Below are 13,481 nucleotides of genomic sequence, written 5' to 3' on the forward strand. Positions count from 1 at the left end.
CAAAGGAGTTGTTCACCTTTAAATTAACTTTTAGAATGATGTAGAGAGTGATATTCTGATACTATTTGCAATTGGTTTTCATTTTTTATTATTTGTGGTTTTTGAGTTATTTAGCTTTTTTTTTTATTGAGCAGATCTCCAGTTAGCAATTTCAGCAAACTAGTTCCTAGGGTCCAAATTACCTTAGCAACCATGCACTGATTTGAATAAGAGACTGGAGTGTGAATAGGAGAGGCCCAGAATAGAAAGATTAAGTAATAGAAAGTAGCAATACATTTGTAACCTTACAGAGTATTTAGGGTTTTTTATGTAGAGTCAGTTGACCTCCATTTGAAAGCTGGAAAGAATCAGAAGAAGGCGGCAAATAATTAAAGAAAATACTATAAAAATAAATAAATAATGAAGACCAATTGAAAAGTTGCTTAGATTTTGCCATTCTATAACATACTAAAAGCTAATTTATAGGTAAACCACCCCTTTAATGTGCCCTAGATGTGTTGAGTGTGATGCCATAACACTAAGGGGCAAATTTACTTGCCTCCGAAGTTGCGCCAGCGTTGGCTTTGCTGCACTTCGCCAGGCGAAGTTTCGCCAGGGCGCTGCCAATTCACTTAAATCTGAAGTTGCGCTCGGGGAGGTGAAAGGTAGCGAAGTTGCGCTAGCGTTAATTCGTCAAGCAAAGCGAAGTTACGCAAGTGATTCAAGTACATTTTTCAATCTTTTTCAGCCTATCACCCTTAAAAAAGTAAACAGCATTTTTTGGGACTTTTTTGGGAAAATTTCAACTTTTTTTGAAGCAAGCCCTATCTACTCTATTGCACTTCGCCTGGTCGAGCTGGCGAAGGCAAGTCTGGCACAAGAGGTAACGTTCAGTAAAATGCACAAGTTAGTGAATTAGCGTAGATATGTCCCTTCGCCATATCGCACCTGGTGTAAGGGTGCGAAGTAGCGCTTGAGTAGGTCCACTTTGCTAACAAATTTATGCCAGCACCCGTTAGTAAAACGGCAAAGTAACGAAATGACGTCATGCTCGCAAATTTGCAGTAGCGTTAGCCGCTTCACGCTTTAGTGAATTTGCCCCTATGTGTGGTACAAAAGTACTCAATATGATACAATTATACTCTTTAAATTCCCTTACAGCACATTTGTATCCAGTATCTAAAAGGAAGATTATTGGATCAATATACCCTCTAAATAGCAGGTCCTGTTATTATCTCCTTAGTAAGCAAGACTAAAACAATCAGAAAAACATATCTGAATGTATTGAATGTTTCCCAATGGAACAAGTTGTCCGAGATGGGTAAAGATTTTTTTTATCTTATTATTTAATAGCCACATTTGCTATGATGATATTGAATCACTAGAAATAATCAAATCACAATTGGCATCAAGGCTAATAATTCATACCAAGCATACTGAAGTCACGGACACATTATTAAAGTTAAAATAACAAAAGCTTAAATAGAATTCCTGTATGACGCTCATTAGATACCGGCAGCTGAGAATTAACATAGGCTTTCAAGTACAGCAATTATCATTAGTAACTAATGTATTTAATCACAATTATAACCTAAAGGTTGCATTTTGTTAAATATACAGCATCATTAAAGCATATAAAGCCAACGATTGCTGGAACTTGGAGTTCACAACATAAAGAAACTAAGCAAGAATTCTGGATATACTGTACTATTATAACTCAAGCAAATTCATTTGTGACATCAATTATTACCCCCAACTAAAATGTAGATATCAATTTCAGTATCTTTCAACAGACCAAGGGGTGCCTTTAACATCAATATTATATATTATACAAAAGATTTACTCAGGAGGAAAATTGTGTCCCCAGTAACCCCTTTGCTAGATTGCATGCAGGACTCATTTTTTTTTATCAAAATGCAGTATAAATTGCTGTTTGGAGGTTACTGACCCCAGCAACCATAAGCTTTGAATGGCTACATTTTATTGATTCTTTTCAATGGTGTAACTAACATACAGCAGACCCCACTGGGAAGAGGGTAGGGGTTTGTTCTGTGAAGGATTCTGTAATCCACCCCTGCACCCCTTTTGTTGCCTTAATGTTTCAGTGTCATGGTTTGTGAGCACACATGCAAGGATGAGGGTGTAGATTATCACTGGTACTACCAAGTGTGTAGGGTCCTGAAATGCTTGTGCTGGCAGGCCCTGCTGACTTGTGTTACACCGCTGATACTTTCAATTGCTTCACTTTTTTTTAGATCCTATCGGTCATCCATTCTGACTTCGTAAACATTGCTGGAGAGCTGCTGATCAAAAAGTTGAATGATTTTAAAACCACAAAAGATAAAAAATAAGGCCAACTGCAAAATGTCCGTCATTCCCCACAACATACCAAGAATTATGAGATGGACTACTTCATTTATATAAAATATCTGAGAAAATTGTCTCTCTTTTGTAGGATTTATGAAAGTCTATTTGACAAATCTCTAGTTTGAGTGTCTCAATGTACAAATTTTTCCCCAAGCAACAGCACATTTCATGTTGGAAAATTAACTTTCCAGTGGTTGTTATGCCATACTTATTCTGTAGGCACAGTAGAGCTGCTCTGCTGCAAACCTTTGTGCAATAAAAGTGAAACCCAGGACAGTGCATGCTGGCAAAGGGTGCATGACAGGGGCGGGACAAAGCTGCCTGGCAGGGGATTAGCAATGGGTTTAGTGATGTAGTTGGGGGGTGGAGTTGTAAAGGGATGTGTAGCACTAACTGCTAAGGAGGGCATCCATTTTGGAAGAAGAAAAGGAGTCCCACCCTCCCTCCCTTGTATTAACCCTTTGTGCTAGTTGTCACAATTGTGGCCTGGGTTAGTGGGGCACAGGATAAGTTGATGTGGAATGGTGAGTATTGGGCTGACTAACCAAGAGGTGATGAGAGGGAATAGCCCGTTGTCACAGCCGGGTGGCGGGTCCCTGGCAATGGGGAGAGTTAATTAAGTGGCGTTTTTACCAAGTACCAAGTTGGTTAATGGAACTTGGTTGGTGGTGTTCCTCTCTAAAGCTGGCCATAGATGCAAAGATCCGATCGTACGATCGGACTTTCCCATCTCCCGACCCGCCACTAACCATTCAGATCAAAGTCTTACCAGTCAGATTAGTAAAAGAACAGATCAGCAATGTTCTGACAGTCTCCCACTGAAAATCGTACAATCGACAATACACGCAGAGATATTATCGGCAGCCGACAGAAATTTTCTAACTTGTCCAATCCACCAAATGACCGATCTCCACCGGACGAAAAATGTCGGGACTCTCCACACATGTTCCGAAAATCCTCGATTCGTACGATCAGATCTTTGCGTCTATGGCCAGCTTAAGAGCGGTGGTCTCTGGGAGGGTATGTTGTATTGGTGGTAGCATGCAGTCCTGCGTACCCATCATGCTAGAAGGCACAAGCGGCTGGTGGCTTAACGATTGCATGCACCTAATTGGGTCCATTGCCAGGGGCCTTGCAGAGGATTAAAGTTAATGGTATATCACTGTTCATATTTGTATGTTTATAATGTTGTTAATATAATTGTTATTGATATATGTGTTATCTATTGTTAAATAATCTGTTGTGCAATAAAGCTGTGGACAAAAAGACTCCAACAAATGTATGGTGAGCGAGTGGATTAATCCTAGGCCAGTTTGGGGGGAAAAGGCAGGTATTTGTCCCTGCCCATGTCAAGCAACTGAAATTCAGTGTTTAGAATTTTAATTTGTAGCCTGTGGCTAAGGTCTGAGAGGTAGAGAACAATGGGCCTTCTTCTCAGACCTGCCATTGCCCTGAATGTATATTAAAAGGATAAAAGTCAAGATTTTATATTAAAAAGTATAAAAAGATGTGAATTTTGAGACTGTTAGTTATTTTTGTAAAATTAAAAGTTGTCATTTTTTGTAAAAGTTACTCAAGTATGTTTGAATTAAAAAAAAGACGTTCGAAAAAATAAGTTCAATTTAAAAAAAAAAAGCACAGTTTCTGGTAATTTGAACATAAAACAAGCATTTTTGGATAACTTTGGACAGACAATCTGTACATCCAAAAACTTGATGGACATGTTTTGCAGCATCACCTTACAATGTAACACTGAAATACGGTGTATTAAAGACTACAGCAATAACCCCTCCCCCCAAGATAAACCAGGGCAGCACCAATAAATATTAACTTAAACCTTAACTTTTATTGATAATTTTTTCGTGTACATAGGGTAATTACAGAGCAAGGGATACTAAAAACCTTCAACTTATTGCTAATTTACAATGTGGAATGTGTATTTTAAGACTACTAGATGCATGCCAAACATACGGAAGCATTTCCGCTATATTTAGCAAATCCCAAGGTAAGTATGTCATTTGATAAGCCTGAAATAAAATACTCATCATGGGAGGAAGTTTAATCATTACAATATTTTCATTATATTGCTGCACAGCATTGGTTACTCTACTACCATTTAGCATGCAGCCAAATTAATTACTAGGTCTTTCCGTAATTTGGATCTCTTAAGACTACTAAAAAATCATTTAAACATTAAGGGGGAAATTTATTAAAGGTCGAGCTGAGTCTTCTCAAAACTTTTGAAGTTTTTCGAGGGTAGTTTAACTAAAAAACTCGGTGTTCTGTGAAAAAAAACTCAAATGTTTCAAGATTTATTGTGCCCCGAAGCTGCTAAAAACCTGAATTAAAAAACATGGCAGCTAAAACCTGTCTTAGTCATGTTGAAATCAATGGCAGAGGTCCCTTGAACCATTTGAAGATGTTATTTGCCGTAATGATTTTTGTTTTTTACGGTGGTTCACCCTCCAAAACTCGTTAAATTAGAGGTATTCAATGTTTTTAGCCTATAAACGAGGTATTTGAGTTTTTCCCCCCGATTGCATTCAATGCAGTTTTTTACATTCAGGCTTTTTCATAAATAAGCAAACATTCCAGTTGTGAGTTTATTCAAGGTAGAAAAAACCTCACAAACCGCACAAACTCGACCTTTGCTAAATAAGCCCCTAAATAAACCCAATAGTTATATTTTGCCTCCAAAAAGGGTCAATTATATCTTAGTTTGAATTAAGTACGAGGTACTGTTTTATTATTATGGAGAAAAAGATAGTCATTTTTACATTTTTACCTGTTTAGTATAAGGGTGAATGGGGTGCCCTAAGGAGCCCAGGACAATAAACCTGGCATGTACGTGTAGCATATACAAAATGTGCAATACCTGTTTATATTTTACAATCATGTTGCAACATCTACAAAAAAAAAAACTCTGCTATATGTGAACTGAAAATTCCTGATCACCCTTGCCTTTTACACAGTAACACAAACTATACACGGACTATAAAACTACATACTGTATAGGCATGCAAGGCTGTGACACTGTTCATACCATGAGAAATCTTGTTAGTGATTACTATCGTTTTACTGGGTTATAATCAAGTTGTGAGTGATGGCAAAAAAATGATATACCGCACATTTGATAAAGCCATGTGTTTGATGCTGTTTACCTGCCTATGTCCTTATTGCATTTAAGGAACATCTCAGATTTTAATGGCTTGATGGCAATAGGCAATTCAGTCCCAAATTGCATATCCTTGCTTTTTCATGGGGTAATAATTTCTTTAATGCAGGGTTTCCATATTTACTGTTAACTGTAAATGTTGCAGTGTGCAGCTTCAAGCTGAATATTTTCTGACAGGGTATTTAAGATGGCAGCTTTATAACACAATAATATTCAAAGGTAAATCAACTCAATGTATTAACATTCTATGCATTAATAAGAATTGAGCCTAGACGTGCATTCGAAAGCCATTGCAAGTTATCTGTATGCTGAAACAATATTGATTTATATAATCCTGCAATATAGATTTTTGCATATAAAATGTACAGTTATTAAAACAGACAGAACATTGTGATCACTAATGCATGAGAATAGGTTTATTAGGGTCTGCAGTAAAATATAATGTGTTATATAAATGGTTTCATTCTTGCAAATCATGCCCAATAGTGGTTTTAAGTTTTGTGAAAATAACAATATTATCGGCTAAGGAGAGCGGGAAAGGGAAATATATCCAATACGTTGTCTTCTGTAGGCTGAGAAAACTATAACATATAATTTGGTTTAATCAAAATGAAATACTGACTCACTCTCTGGATTTTCAGTCTGTACTGAAGGCTTTATTCCCCATTTCTCAGTTTATAAACACTATTAACCTTTTTATAATAAAAGGTAAAGACTCTGGATTATGGTAAACAATTCATTCCACATTTTTTTTAAAATAACCATGAGTTCAATCAATTGCGTAAACAGACATGACCTGTAGTAGAGAATGTTTACAGGTCAAACACAATGAAATGAGCTCAATAAGATGCTTGCTATCTGGTAGCCCACAAGATGGAAATAATATTGCTCTAAAAAACATCAGCCGCATTATTAATTTGGGGTTAAGAAAGGGTCTCTAGACTGACCTTGCACATCATTTTACAAAGCACCTCTAATGTCTGACTATATAAGTTGTTAAATTATGTAATTAGTGACGGGCAAATCTGACCCCTTTCGCTTTGCCAAAAATTTGCCAAAATGCATTTCAAGTCTATGAAGTCCCAACTATTTTTTTTACCCACTGGAGTGGGGCAAATTCACTAAGATCGTAGTTGCGCCAGCGTCCGCTTCACCGCACTTCGCCAGGCATATTTTCGCCAGCGCTACACAAATTCACTAAAATGCAAAGTTGCGCTCAGGGGAAGCGTAAGGTTGCGAAGTTGCTCTAGCGTTGATTCGCTAAGCGAAGCGAAGTTACGCTAGCGATGGTTAATTTGCATACGGCGCCAAATTCAAATTTCAATGGAGGAATACGTAGAATCACTACAAATGCCTGGGAAACCTTCAAAACATCAAATAAAATTTTTTTTTTGCCCTACACATGTGCCCACTGTATAGTTAAGTTGCCATGAGTTAGGAAGGAGGGGAGCCCCAAAAATTTTTTCGATCATTTTCAGCCTATCACCCATAATATAGAAAAAACGCAAGCGTTTTTTGGGACTTAGAAAAAATTTGAACTTTTTTTGAAGCAATCCCTATCTACTCTATTGCACTTCGCCTGGTCTGAGGTGGCAAAGGAAGTCTAGCGTAAAAGGCAGCTTTCAGAAAAATGTGCGCGTCAGTGAATTTGCGTAGTTACGTCCGTTGCGCAAATTTTCCAGGCGTAAGGGTGCGAAGTAACACTAGCGAATTTACGCCAGTGTCCGTTAGTGAATCAGCGAATTAACTACAATGCGCTACGCTAGCAAATTAACGCTAGCGTTAGGCACTTCGTCCTTTAGAGAATTTGCCCCTATGGGTGCCATTTTCACAGGTAAACTAGGGATAATCATTTTGCTCCCCACTAATGGTAGTATAAAGCTTTTTTTAAATTAAAAACAATTAAATATGCAGTACCAAACAAGCACAATACAGAAGAGAACCATGGTTTCCCCAAATTTGCACCATATATCTTCTACAGGGGAGGATTTCATGACTGGCTTATGTGAGATAATGGAATTGCTGACAACAGCTGCTAATTTGCTAATATGTGAGTCTATTTGATATTATAGAACTCATTTACCAAAGCTGGGCACAAAAATGTACTCCTCACTGTAATGGTGCAAATGAGTGATGTGCAGGCCAGCCTAATACCCGCGGGTCAGATGGTTTCTACCAGTTTCCGACTTCCAGCTTCCTTTTTATAGACGCACTCCTGCTTACCCCATCGCTTTTTTCAGGGAGGGCAGGTTAGGGTCAGGTGCGGGTCGGATTTTACCCGACTCGCACATCACTAGTGCAAAATGCATCCAACATGTAAGAGGTAATAGGTGGGCAGAATATGTGTGACCCATTGTAATTTGTATGCAAGGTTATCTAAAGTCCATACTAAACACATGCCTACATTGTGTCACAGTTTGCGTTGTGTCACATGTGCTATCTTAGGCCTAAACTGCACATGAGCACAATAACTGAACCCTTATGAAGGGGTATATGATTAGGTAATTATATATATATCACAATCCAAATTACCAAAATGTTCAGCTCTGAAGTTGATAAGAAAAAGCTTGGCAGGGCAGATGTAGAAAAAAAAACATTTGTGGGAATACCGCAGGCAGCAGTACTGTATATAGGTCATGCTTGTCTTTATTCTTTTTCATAGCCCAGCACTGCATACTGGCAAGACTCAGATGCAACATGTAAGGGGAATTTCTTGACACAGACCCCAAACATAAAAAGGTCTGAACACCGATTCTTAAAAAAATGAAACTTCTTTATTTTTCGGATACGTTACTGGCAGTCATATACAAATTCCAACAGACTTTTCAGTTGCCGTTTCCACTTTAACCGTTCAATTGCTTTCCGACCTGGTAGTCTGTGCGTTACTACCCAGCGTTTACAATAGGGTTACTCTTTACTCACAATCTGCTGGTCCTCCTTGGTCTGGCTCGGTGATCCGGTGCACCACTACACCCCTTCACCATTCCACCAGTCCCCCGCTTCGATCATCCGGCACTCGACCAGTGCCCCTTGACCACTCCGGCGGGTACCAGCCACCTGGACTTGAAGTCTTCTACTTCCACCCTCTCTTGCCTAACAACCTCACCACTATTACCCTATCTTGGGAATTATTCCCCGGATCCTAATACGACTACGCTCCTTGTCGGGGCAAAAGACTACCCATACTAACTTCCCTATCTCAGACACCTAGTGCCTGCTAAACTATGAACTACTATGCTAAATTCTATCTTACTTTCTGTTTTAGCTCTTCTTCAGGACTGCTCCTTTCAGACAGCATCCTCCCATTCAGATCCTAACTCTAGGGTGTGGCCTTCTTTTATAGCTGCCCAGCTTCCCAGCCACTGCTGTATCACTTCCTCTGCATGTGCTGGTCCTCATTCTGTTCATGTGTCTCCCATCTGCTAATGGGGAATAAATTACACTTTTCTTATCCTTGAGCTCCACCTGCTGGCCACTCACCCAAATAACACTCTACTGCCACCTAGTGAATTGAGATAACCATTTACACAGTGTTACATACAAAAGTCTCATTAACATCACATAATTCACAAACAACATTTTTAACCATTTCACCCTCTCCCAACACAATTCACTCTCTTACAAACAGGCCAATATTACTGTGCAAACTGGAATACTAAGCAAAACTAGAATATTATTGCGGTTTATCTTCAAACATGCTTTTTGTATACCAAAAGTTACCAACCTGCACTTTATCTGCCTTTTGTCTCCTGTGTCTCACCAGAGCAAGCTACATCAGGTTAGGCCCCTAATGTGGAACACAGGGTTCATGTGGCCCCAGTGTCAGAACCCAGTTTAAGACACAAACCCAGTTTAGGGCCTAAACCCTTGCAAATTAAACTCTAAAAAAAAGGTTTACGTCATTAAGGCAATAAACATATTGCTGCATATTACAGAAAAACCATAGACATAGGAATTAAGCATCAACGTATTTGAATAGACAAAGCTGAGCACAGATTATTAAAATAAAATACTAATGGACTAATACACAGGTTATTGTTATATTCCGTTAAAACACCATTACGCTGACATTTATGAAACACAATTTTGAGGAAAAAACATCTGCAATACCCTTGGAATTTGTATTAAAAGAGAAAAATAATTCTCCCTCATGGTATGCCCTTGTGTTGCACAGAATAAAACCCACTAGTTACTAGGTCATTTAGAGTTTAATACGCACAACACATTTGCCATTTGCAAATAGAATGCACATTATTTTCTTATCATCCTGTTTGCAGCAGGGTTATGATGATGCAGTACATTTAAACTGTATAAGGGAATATGATACTGTTCAGGACAACAGGATTACTGACTGAAGACTCAGCAAATACTGGAAGAAATAAATCAGAAAATAAATAATAGCAAAGGCTGGTTAAGGAACAGAATAACCTTGGCGTGCATTAAAAGAGCAGCTTTTGTAGAAAATACAGATATCGGTGTATAGTGCTGTAAATATGAATGCATTACTTCTGTATGAGAAGATTATAATGAAATAAAATGTGGCAAGCAGCACACTAGGTTAAGCCCTTACATTGTATGAATGGTTCATTAAAAAGAAAAAACTTCCTCTAACATAATTGTGTATTCACCTCAGTTTAGTCAAAGAACAGTAATGGAAAGAGAAAGGGTCACAGTGTTACTCACAACATGCTGAAGTTACTGGTCTGTGTCGGACTTCCCATAATTCACCAGTATCTAAAAGAACATGAAAATATGTTTAGTCACTTAGTGAATTTCTAGATAAAGGCGTGAAAAGACTACAACACCTAGGAACTACCAGTATTCTCATGTAACATGTGCTGTCCATTAATCAACTAAAAAGATCAAAGGGTAGGAGGGGGGGACATACATTTTCTGTCATGACTTTGCTGTACTTGAAGGCTTATATAACAACACAAACACTGTATATTAGTTATGGGCAAAAGGACTCATGTAGATCCTGATTACACAAAAGGTCTGTATACTATATTTCATGTTATTAATAGTCTAACACAATATTCCCTTCACTGATATCCCATTCCGGTATAATCATATAACTAGGTTTTGTTCTTTTTTAAGCAAAGCAACATCAGAAGACTTTCCTCTTTATCTTCTGAAATTTTCTCCCAACTGCCAGGTAGAACTGACCAGCAGGTGATGCTTTTAATTCATTTTTAATATATCAGCTAGGTATAAACTGCTAATATTGTGAAAACTAAAAAAAATTTGCGTCAATAGCCAAAGTGCTTAGAAGAATGCTCTGGGCAATTTTCCATTAATATTTGTTTTGAGGAAATAAATGCCATTTATGTCCATGTTAGTTCTTTATGTGTTTGCACAAGGTATGATACAATGAAACTTCTCATGGACCATCCAATCATCTAAGAGGCGGTGAACAACTACTTTTGCACAAAAAAAACTCCGTTTGATATCCTTTAGTGCAATAAATGTACATATTTTCATGCATTATAAATACAAATGAGTTATTTCATTGCTAGTGATCAGTGAATTTTTTTGCCAGCTTTGGATTCATAGTGAAATTCCGCATTTCTTCATCTTGCCGCGACAAAAAAAGTTGCAGAAAAAATGCCCATTTACTTTAATGCATTTGGTCAAAAAGTCGGCATAAGAAAAAACGCCCAAAAAAGTGCCTGCACTGCTGAATAAAACACATTGCAGTTGAAAATTACTGCCTGGAGCTGTATTGATTCTATATTTTTCCTTGAAAAAACGCCCATTGACTTTAATGCATTTGGAGAGAGGACATATATCATGCATGTAAAAAATTGCTGCGTTTTAATGCCCATTTCCTTCAATGCATTTTGCTAATTTTTCGTAATTTTTTTTCGCAGTTTCACAAATTTTTCAGCGAAGCAAAACAGGACAGATTCACTCATCACTATTCAAAACCTTGAACACTTGTTCGATTTAATTTAGTTTTAATGTGCCCTAAAATGCATTGATTGTTTCAGTTCTCATACAAACTACTAAAAAAATGTCATGATATTGCACAGCATGTCTGTTATATGATAACAAGAGTATCACACAATATGTCACAATTAATATACCCAGACATCTGCTTTCTTGTGTCCAAATTGCAGTTTCGGTACCCAGTTTTATGCGGATGATGCCAGGGCATAGTCAGACAATGTCTAGGTTATTTTGCATTTTTCATTCAAATATCAATTTCCTAATATTTGGTGGCATAATATTACTTTGGACAGTGTCAACACTTGGGGGCAGATTTATCAAAGGTCGAAGTTAAAAAAATTTTGAACTTCGAATTCAAAAAGTTTTTTGAAGTTGAAGTGGGCCTACTTCGAATCGTACGATTCGAAGTATCGCTACTTCGATCTACTTCGATTCAAAGTTTTTTTTACTTCGACCTTTGATCCCCCAAATGCCTCCATACAGTCAAGGTCCTCCATAGGCTAAAACAGCACTTTGGCAGCTTTTAGGTGGCGAATGGTCGAAGTCGAAGTTTTAAAGAGACAGTTCGACCTTCCAATACCTTGAAATTTAATATTTTACACTATATGTAGGACTATTTACTCAGGAATAATTGCAAATGCTACTGGCAGGGTGTTTAAATGCCATTAAAATGCAATAATTTATTTTATTTCAAAAAGAAAGAAAATGTTTTTTAAATAGAAGCATACTACTAAAACGTATGTCAAATATAATTGAATTGAAGTCATGATCATCTGGTATAACCAGATTTATGTTTAGATACTGAAAAGTGATTTACACATATAATTCCTGGTATATACTGTGCATAATTGTGGAATAGCTCATTATCCAGCACCAAATATGCATGTGGCATCTCTGGACACAGCAGTACAAATCTCTTGCAAAGATTCTGTCATGATTTCTATGATGTAGCTTTTATTTCTAAATTGTACTGTTTACACTGAAAATAATTCACTCAGTGTATAAAATTGTATTCCTGAACCAATAAGTGTATTTTTCTTTAGTTGTAATATTGATGTGTAGGCAGCCATCTCAGGTCATTTTGCCTGGTCATGTGCTTTTAGAAAGAGCCAGCACTTCATGATGGAATTGCTTTTATTTAAAGGGATTCTGTCATGATTTGTATGGTGTAGTCACATAACTGAGGACAGCTGGCAGGTTTAAAGGGATACTGTCATGGGAAAAAACATATTTTTCAAAATAGTGCTGCTCAAGCAAAATTCTGCTCTGAAATCGGTTTCTCAAAAGAGCAAACAGATTTTTTTATATTTAATTTTGAAATCTGACATGGGTTAGTTTCCCAGCTGCCCCCAGTCATGTGACTTGTGCTCTGATAAAATGTAGTCTCTCTTTACTGCAAGTTGGAGTGATATCACCTCACTCCCTTTCCCCCCAACAGCCTAACAACAGAACAATGGGAAGGTAACCAGATAGCAGCTTCTAACACATAATAACAGCTGCCTAGTAGATCTAAAAACAGCACTCAATAGAAAAGTCCAAGTCCCACTGCAACACATTCAGTTACATTGAGTAGGAGAAAAAACAGCCTGCAAGAAAGCAGTTCCATCCTTAAGAGCGGGCTCTTTCTGAACGCACATGACAAGGCAAAATGACCTGAGATGACTGCCTTTACACCAATATTACCATTTAAAGAAATACACTTGCTGGTTCAGGAATTTTATATTGTAGAGTGAATTATTTGCAGTATAAGTGTAATTTAGAAATAAAAACTACATCATAAAAATCATGGCAGAATTCCTTTAAGCTATTGTTTTTCCAACTCAGTGTAACTGGATTTTTACTATTGAGTGAGCTTCTCATATCTTCCAGGGAGCTGTTATCTTGTTACCTTCCCATTGTTATGCTGATCATACTGATGCAGTGCAGCAGTAAAGAGTGACTGAAGTTTATCAGAGCACGTCACATGACTGAGGGCACCAGGGAATGTAAAAGCATGTCTAGCCTCGTGTCA

The 13,481-nt window shown here is 37.6% G+C and overlaps 1 protein-coding gene across 1 annotated transcript in view; it reads right to left on the reverse strand.

Annotated features, from left to right (window-relative positions):
* Window positions 1-13,481, reverse strand: part of bmp7.2.L (bone morphogenetic protein 7, gene 2 L homeolog) — a 51,443-nt gene that overhangs the window by 16,230 nt on the left and 21,732 nt on the right. Inside the window, exon 2 of the mRNA XM_018250673.2 lies at window positions 10,205-10,255. The gene's annotated coding sequence lies outside the window, so the exon portion shown is untranslated. The remainder of the gene's footprint in view (window positions 1-10,204; window positions 10,256-13,481) is intronic.

Source organism: Xenopus laevis, chromosome 3L, assembly GCF_017654675.1.
Source record: "Xenopus laevis strain J_2021 chromosome 3L, Xenopus_laevis_v10.1, whole genome shotgun sequence".
NCBI lineage: Eukaryota > Metazoa > Chordata > Amphibia > Anura > Pipidae > Xenopus > Xenopus laevis.